Source organism: Urtica dioica, chromosome 4 (genome assembly GCF_054948205.1).
Source record: "Urtica dioica subsp. dioica isolate 48M chromosome 4, U.dioica_male_clone48M_v1_H2, whole genome shotgun sequence".
NCBI lineage: Eukaryota > Viridiplantae > Streptophyta > Magnoliopsida > Rosales > Urticaceae > Urtica > Urtica dioica.
Window position 1 is genome coordinate 5,976,873 of NC_142759.1, and position 9,542 is coordinate 5,986,414.

A 9,542-nucleotide genomic window follows, 5' to 3' on the forward strand; every position below is an offset into this window, starting at 1 on the left:
CTATACGTATTATTACGAATATACAAAATATAAATATATGGTAGTTGTAAACCTTATGATTGATAATATTTAGGCTCAGATCAAAATAACATGAACCGTCATCATTGCACCAACATTTTTTATGTCCATGTATAATAATAATAATACTAACAGAATTTAATAACATCATATCATTTGTAAATTAATGAAAAAAGAAAAAAAAAAAAAGTTAATCAACGACACGACAAACCAGCTGCGGACTCAGGAACTGAATTCATGCTGTAAGTGTCAAAAATAAATTTGTAAGAGATAAAAATGAAGAAATTTAATCTAAAAGTTGTGTTATTAAAAAATTAAAAGAAAAGCATTTTTTAATATGCTTCTTAATTATATAAATATTCAGGGGGATCAATTTATAAATTTAGCAGATAATATATATATATATATATATATATATATATATATATAAGTAAATAGATTAAGCGGTAATTTTTATTTTATTTTATTATATATAAAAAATGACTAAGAAAAAGAAAAATAGGGGGGCTAAACAGTAGTACGTGATGTAGCGTATCGTGGCCAAATGAAGCTGAAGAATAGCCACTAGATTTGAGAGAACTGTTTTGAGAATCTTCAAAAGTTCCAAAAAATCAAATAACTTATTAAATCTTCCCATAATAGAGTACTAAGCAAATGCCTTATTATTCAAAAAATGACAGCTTGACTTAAGGAACCTGGTCGTTTTGGTTTTTAATAAAACGACGAAGAAGAATAGATTTTGCGGCATAAATAGAATGATAAATTCGTTATTGAAAAAGGAGCAACTATTTGTAATTTGGAATCATTCGAAATTCCCAATGGAGATCTCACTTTCACGGACATGACCCAAGCTACTCGATTTATTTGGTTCACTTAAAAAACATTACTTTCGAGAATTCTTCTAACTACAATAATAGAGAGACGACAACAACAAAAAAAGAAGGATAAGGAGAAAAATAACATTTACACTGCTGTTTTCTTTAACTTTTGATTTGATAAGATTTGGTAATGAAATGAAAAATAGAAAGATATTTAATAGTCCTTCAAATAGAAAGAAAAAACAAATTAGCATAAATTTCAAACTCACAAATTTAAGACACTTTCAAATAAGTTTAAAATGATCATACTAACCCAGTTCATTTTTGTGCCTGTGAATTATTTAAGAATTATTCTAAAAGTATAACAAAATGAAGGTTTTTTTCTTCTCTTTTATCACAATACATGTCATGAAGAATCGTATTTCATGACAAATATGTCATGAAAAATGGCAATTATAGTCATAAAAGTGGAATACAACTTACTATTAGATAATTGAAAAAAAAAAACTTCTATTTAAGAGAATTGTAAAGAACTAAGCCTAATGAAACTTAGGTATTTCATTGTAGCCTATGTTTCCTTTTCTTTTGAAAACTAGCCATTGACTGACATGGCAACAATTAAAGTTAATTGAAATCTCTTTTTTATCCTTTCCATATTTGACGATTTTTTTATTTCAAAAATTATTTTGGTGCAGCATTTATTGTGACGCTAAAATACAGTAAATAGTTGATTTTGGTCTCTTATTAATTGTAGGAAATTATTATTGTTATATTATTTTACATGATTTTTTTTCCGTCCAATTCTTCATGAACTTGAATTCTTATTGAATTCCAATTGGGACGGTGAATTACATTAAATAATTGATTTTATTCCCTTAATTATAAAAAAATGGTTATTGTTATTATTTGACACAATATTTTACTTTCAATTCTTCATTACTTTTAATTATTATTTGCGTGTAATTTTTTTTTTTTTTTTTTTGGTATGGCTAGAATGTTTTTACATTCGAATTCCTTCTCTTTCAATGGTAGTCTCTATTATTTTCTTTTGCACTTCTTCTCTTTCCAGTTTCGAATCTGGAAATGTGTTTACCATTGATTATCATTAAATGAGTTAACAACATTATATTACCATTTATTATCTAGTACCATTTTATTATCCAATATATTTTGAGTGTATATAGAATATAGCTGCCGTCTATTATCATTACCATTTAGTATCATGCATCTTTTTAGATATTTTTTTTATAGTTTTCAGAGAGTGATTTTTTAACATAACTATATTACCATTTATTATTTGCGATTTTTTTTTGGGAAGAATGAGTTTACGTTTGTTTTTTTTTTTCATTTTTTAAATGTTGTAATCATTTGCGTTTCTGCTTAAGTTTTGCTTGGTTTATCGCGTCCTTAGCTATCGTCATTTATTTCGTTTTTATTTATTTATTTTCTCATATATCATTAGGCAGAAATACTTAAAGAGTAATATAGAATGGCTAATAAATAAAAATTATCCAAACTATGAGTAGATTGCAATTTCAAGTTTGTAAATGACTAGATATCTACTCTGCCTTTTAGTAAAATGGTTAGAATAATCCCAATTATTTATGGCCGAATTATTCATGTTGTAGTAATAATATAGCATTTGTAATTATTATTTACAATTAGTCAACCAAGCATACTCGTTACGTTAAGATCAAATAACATTATTGCTTATACTATATTAGAAGCGTGGCAGACAAGAACTCAAAGCTCATGGAAGAATCGAACAGAGGAATATGAAGATAACTTCGTTAGTTTGTAATCTTTAACAGAAAAATAAAATATTATGATTGGTCAATGGCTTGTTTTGTTTTCTTATTAGGCTTCTAGATATTTGGTAACAGACGAGGTATGTCATATGTGGTGGAGATAGTGGAGATCCTCATCTTCCGTTGCCATGGTCAAAACCTTCTATTGTATCACATGATATTATACTAATATATGTGTGAATTATTGTTATATATATAATGTCACTAGGGGTATCCGTGAAACTCGATTATTACCATGTCACACTCTTCTTATCATGTTCCGCAATTTTATTTTATTTTTTTATTATTTTTTTTTATCTGACACGCGTCTCGTTGAACTCCGTTGGTATAAGTTAACTGCATAATATTCATAGATGAAAGTATCATCTATACGAGGAATATTCTTCATTTTTTTTTCCCTTACCTTCTATTTTAAATCATCCAATAAAGTAACTATTTATTAGGATGGTGCAAAAAAAACTGATAAAATCGTAAATTGGATCGGATCATTAGTTTTTAGATTGTTCGTCCGATTCTAAACGGTTTAAATTTTCACTGATCCGATCCGATTTATATTTTTAAATGGTCCGATCCGGTCTAAAAATTTTAAACCGCTGTTTAAATCTGATCAGACCGGACCAGTTAGTATTTTAAAAAATATTAATAAAAAAATTGTGTAAAATGATCCGATCTAAAATGGTCTTAACGTAAACCGGACCGGTTACTATTTAATAGAAATATAAATAAAAATAAGCTAAAATAAAACGGTCTAAATTGGTACGAAACGGCTTAAATCGGATCGGACCGTTTTAACCAGTTTGATCTGTTCCGATTTTTGTTTTTCTTATTTGGTCCGGTTCAATCATTTAGACCGGTTCTGTTTTATTTTTTGACCGATTTTAGACCGACCGTACAAACCCTTCTATTTACAATTAAATTTTTATTATATATATATATATACACTATTTTTCCTTCTTACGTGACGTGTACATATAATTACATTAGACATTTTTTTTATAGTTACCTTGGATTTAAAGCCAGCACCTTAATTCAGAAGTGGTGTATAATTATCGTTAGGCTATAATTTTGGACACAACAAATACCTTTTTTTTATTCACACATCATTGAAAATGATTCTATTTTTTTTTTAATTTGATGAATTCTTCTCATTTCCCTATATTTTTGTTTTTGCACTATGCAGACTTACTTTCAATTTCACATGGCTTCTAGAAAATTTTATTAACTTAATTGAAGCATGGCTTCTAGAAGACTTATTATTAATTTATTATGTGACTTTTTCAGCCGATTGGGAAAGGGAAGACTTTTAGAACAGTGCTAAGAGTATACCTGACATAAATGGACATAATAATATTAAGAGTAATATTAAATTATTAATAGGTGCTCAACTTTATTGGGAGACCAAAGCACATGTTTGGAAAAAAGAGACCCTTATCGTCTAAAGTATGTTATAATTAGTATTAATATAAAATTTAGTGATAATTACGTTTTAAAGCTTCTGGAACAAAATTTCAATAAAGCATCAAAGAGTTCATATATCCAAATGATTCTGAATATTCCGCTATAAAAAAATTAAGAAGCGGCCTGATCTTTAATTTAAACAATAATAAAAGAACGATAACAATCAAGCCGGTGGCACTCGTTGTTCTTTTTATTTATTTTTTCTTTAAAAAAAAAAAAAGCAATTTATTTGTCATGAAGAGTAATTTATTTGTCGAGCAATTTATGCCCTCAAACTAAAACACGATATTTTCTTTATCACGGTATTAGTATTTTTATTTTAAGATATATAGACTAATACTTATACGTATTATTTTTAAAAATTAGTCGATCAATAAGATACAATCTCTATACAATTTTTTAATATAAAATTTTCATTAACATTTCAAAATTGGCTTTGGTCATACAAAAATTCTAGACAGATGGCGATACCTCATTCAAACTAATAAATGTCCCAAATTGAAAATGAGAAGCGAAAAAACAGACAAAACAAACAAATGAGGCAAGAGTTTATTTGGTCAAAATTATCAATACTTGTCAAGAACTTTCTCGAGTCCCTTCAATAGAGATCTTCTGCATATTTTCTGAATCTCGAGCGAGCTCGGTTCTTAAATCAATCTCGACTTCTCGAAGGACTCTAAACCTGGAGAAAGACTTTTTTTTTCTCTTTCAGAAAAACATAAGCAATATGACTAACTTATCTTGGAACTCAAAAACCAAAAACCATCCACATGGTGGACTTAATGACCTGGAAAACAAAAAAAAAACCATAAAAAAAAAAAAAAAAACAACCCATTTAACAGCTAAAACAACTAACCAACTACGCCAACCAACAACCAAACCTAAACATTAAACAACTAATCAAACAGAGCAGATTAACTACGCTGGAAAATAAAAACATGGAACGGAAAAGCAACATCACTCCCACCGCACCTTAACTCCGTCGACCAAGTCATTCCCATCCACCATCTGACACTACTACAAATTAACATATTGGGCGCGGAAGGGTATTAGGTGCGAATAGTCGCACCTAATAGTCGCACCTAAGCCCATATTAGGTGCGACATGTCGCACCGGATACTCATCCGGATGACTAAAAATTTCGCTAATGTTTAGTGTTATAAGGTGCGACAATGTCGCACCTAATATGAATTTGTCGCACCTAATACCTTTAGGTGCGACAAATGTCGCACCCAATGGGTTTCAAATTTAAACTTCCCCGCCGAATCCCTCCGAAATTTTTCGGATTTGGGATTTCATATTGGGTGCGACTAAGTCGCACCCAATATGATTATTAGGTGCGACAATGTCGCACCCAATAGTTTTAGGGGTTTTAACCCTGAGCCTCTTCTTCTCTTTCACTCATTCGCTCTATCTCTCTCAGCCAGCCCCGCCCCGCGCTCTCTCTCTCTCTCTCTCAGCCAGCTCTCCGCCCCGCGCCCCGTCGGCCGTGACCAGCCTCCCCCGCTCCGCCGCCTGGACCAGCCCGCCGCTCGCTCCGGTACGCCCCCCTCTCTCTCTCTCCGTCTCACCGTCTCTCAATCTCACTCACTCTCTCTCTCTCTCTCAGCCAGCCCCCCGCCCCGCGCCCCGCCGGCCGGGACCAGCCTCCCCCGCCTCACGCTCTCTCTCTCTCAGCCAGCCCCCCGCCCCGCGCTCCGCCGGCCGTGACTAGCCTCCCCCGCCCCGCCGCCTGGACCGGCCTGCCGCCCGCTCCGGTACGTCCCCCTCTCTCTCCGTCACACTGTCTCTCAATCTCACTCTCTTTCTCTCTCTCTCAGCCAGCCCAGCGCCCCGCGCCCCGCCGGCCGTGACCAGCCTCCCCCGCCCCGCCGCCTACATCAGTCCCCCGCCCCGCCGCCGCCTACATCTCACTCTCTCTCTCTCTCTCTCTCTCTCATTTTTTAATTAAAATAACCTATAAGGTGCGACAAAGTCGCACCTGATATGAAATGATCCGCTTGGGCATTAGGTGCGACATGTCGCACCTAAAAGTGTCGCACCTAAATGTATACATATTAGGTGCGACATGTCGCACCTAATACCTTTAGCGACGGACTTTTATGTGCGACTTTTGAGATATTTGGTGCGACAATCGTCGCACCGGATGACTATATTTGTCCTAGTGTGAATCATCACCACATATGCACCGAGCACTTCTTTGCACGATCACGTTGTAACTGAACACGTTGAAGACGACGTTGCTACTTTGCATCTTTCGTAATATTCTCGCGGCGTCGTCGGACATGACGAGTTCGCAAAAGGCTACCACCACGATTGAGCAGACCACGGCCTCCTGGATCATTCTTCTCACACGCATTTTTCCGAGCATCTTCAAGGTGTTCTAGATCAGATCTGAGTTATGCCTCGAGACATGGAAAGTAGGAGCAGATCGACGCTGTATTGGAGAAGATATGCGTTTCAGCACGTCAATGAGAAGATAAAAATCCGACTCCTCGCGAAGACGAAGCATGAGAAAGGCGGAAGAAAGCTCAGTGGAAGACAAGGGCTGTGAAACTAAGCATCCCCCTCTCGATTTTTACCTTGCCTCCGAAGAGTGAAGGCGGTGAGGGTGACCGAAGTCGCTTGGAGGATGGGGCGGCATACTGAGATAGGGTTGAAACCCTAGATATAGAGAAAAACTTTTAGAGAAAAACTTTGCTGAAAAATATAATGAATACTATCCAATCTCTATACATAGATTTCGAGATATAAAAAAGTACTTCACAACTATAGGCCGACATTGCTATCAGAGCAACTCCAACCAAACTTATGTTACAATAAAGTTGGAGGCTCAACTGTACCTTAAATTTTGGCCAAAAAGACGTTTGGGCGTATCATAGATGAATAGTACGCCCAAAATATTGTGTGATACTATTTATTCTATATTTATTTGGCTATGTTTATTAATATGATAATTTATTTTATGTCAATAAATCTTCAAACAAATTTTTAGATTTTTCAAACGAAGAAACGTCGGCGAGTGCACTTTTTATTTGGCCGAGACGGACAAAAAATTATAGGAGTGACAAATGAGAGAGAGGAAGTAAGTGAAATGAATGATAAAATGAGAGAACGAAAAGAAGAAGAGTCAAAGACGTAAATATACAAAATGAGTACTCGTATGTTTGGATTATAATAGACTTATTGAATTTGATAAAAAAAAAAATTATTAGGAATGTCATACATGTGGTATAGTCTCAACTAGTTATGAGATAATCCAAACAATAAGCCCACAAGTTTCTAGATATGGGCTTCAGTGATATTAGTTGCATAAATTACAAAATAGCATTTTCACGGCGTAACATTTTAAAAATGCAAACGATAAACCTTTTTTTTCCTTGAACAATAATAAAGTCCACAAAATAAGATGTAAACATAAAAAAAAATACTGTTTATACACTAAAGGTACTATTTTCACATTTTAAACGCACTATTTTTGCGATAAATACAAAAATAGCTACAAGAAATAACTACACTTATTATGGACATCTAAAAATGTGGAGATTACAGCGGGTATCTAGTTTTAAAAAAAAAACATGTCTTGTAATTCCTCATTTTTCATTCTTATTATGAAAATTATATTTCTTTGTTTGTATTTCTCATTATAACTTTACTTAAAATATGAGTCTTCTCCTAAAAAAAATAAGTTCCTAAATAAGTTCGTCGACGGCGATAGAAAAATATAATATTTGCATAAATAAAAGAGAGTTTATTTGTATCTAGTGAGTATTAAGTATATATATATATATATATATATATATATATATATATATATATATATATATATCTAAAATGCATTTTTGTTCAAATAATTAGCTAGTAAAATATTTACAGAATTTTGACACATTTTTTGGACAAAAATACGCATCCAAACCTAATAAATGCTTCTTACATACTTTCTATCTCGAAATTCATCGAAATTCATCTGAGGATATTTAAGGGTAAAACAATTCCCTTTACAGTCTTCTTTTTCACAAAATTTGAATTTTTAAAAGTTTGAATCCGATGAGTTGCGAAAGCATATGATGAATTATATGAATTACGACGAGTTCCGGTCAATTTCGAGAGATGAAAAAGATTTTTCCGATTTATCAATTTCGGAAAGGTATTCTAATCCAAAAACATGTAAAAAAAATAATATTATTGTAAGTCGACAACTATCAAACTTAATTAAAAATAATAATTTTTTTTAGTTACAAGGTAAAAATGGATTCCTTAAATATTTTCCCTGAAAATCCTATTTGGAACCACACGGAATCACTGAGAGAACATGCATTTAAAGCCCATACATTCACACGTTATATTTTGAACATGCATTAACATTGTAAGCCCATTACTGAGAAAATATTTTATTCATGTCATCTACGCTACTAAATTGCACTCCACACTAACAATTCATACGTGCAAAATAGTATGATCTTAATGTTCTCCATTTTTTTTTTGTTTATAATATAAAAAGTTGTAAAAACAATTGGGATGAAACTAGCATGGTTGGTCATTAAAAAAAAAAAAAGAAACTAGCATGGTTGGTCATTAAAAAAAAAAAAGAAACTAGCATGATTGGTCATAGACTATGAGTCATAGCCAATATGTTAAAAAAAAATTATACTAATACACATTTAAAACAACGAGAGGTATAAATTTCATATTCCTTAAATGAGTAATGTATTAAATCTTAATTTTTTTATATGAATGAAAATTTTTTATATGTATAAAATATATCTTCTTATATATGAATGATTTTTTTTTAAACAAATAGTTATTATTATTTTTTTTTTTTGTAATTTGTCTCTCTATTATTGTTATTAATAACAATTCTTGTATCTGACAAAATCACCAGACATAGCCCCATTTTCAACTAATATAATTTTTTACCTAATCAATAAGGGATCCCAATCAGTAAATAAAGGGGATCCCAATCAACAATTAGTAATATTTATATATACAGGGGAACAGTAAATTTTTTAAGGATACGGAACAAGGGTAAACTGATCGTGAAGTCATATAATCTTTCCAGCATGTCTACCTACACCTATACCCCTATGTAATAACAATTCATGATCAATTTAAAGAAAACAAAATAATTGCCAGGAATATAAAAAAAAAAAAAAAAATAGCATAAACAACAACATTGATCTAAAGAATAAATATTAAACCAGAATCTAGTTTTGTGTTAAGTTTATAGAGTATGACATGAGAGCTATGCAACCCCAAAACATTTGTCGCCATTCAACATATAAAAAAGAAAGGGCAAATCCATAAATTTATTTTAGAAGATGAACGAGAAATATTGAGTTTCACGTGAAGGAAGTAGCATAGAAGGAAAGAGTGAAATAAAAACTTTTGTAACTAAGTGTCGGATTGAAGGAACATTCCAGTCCATTAAGTGTCGGAATTT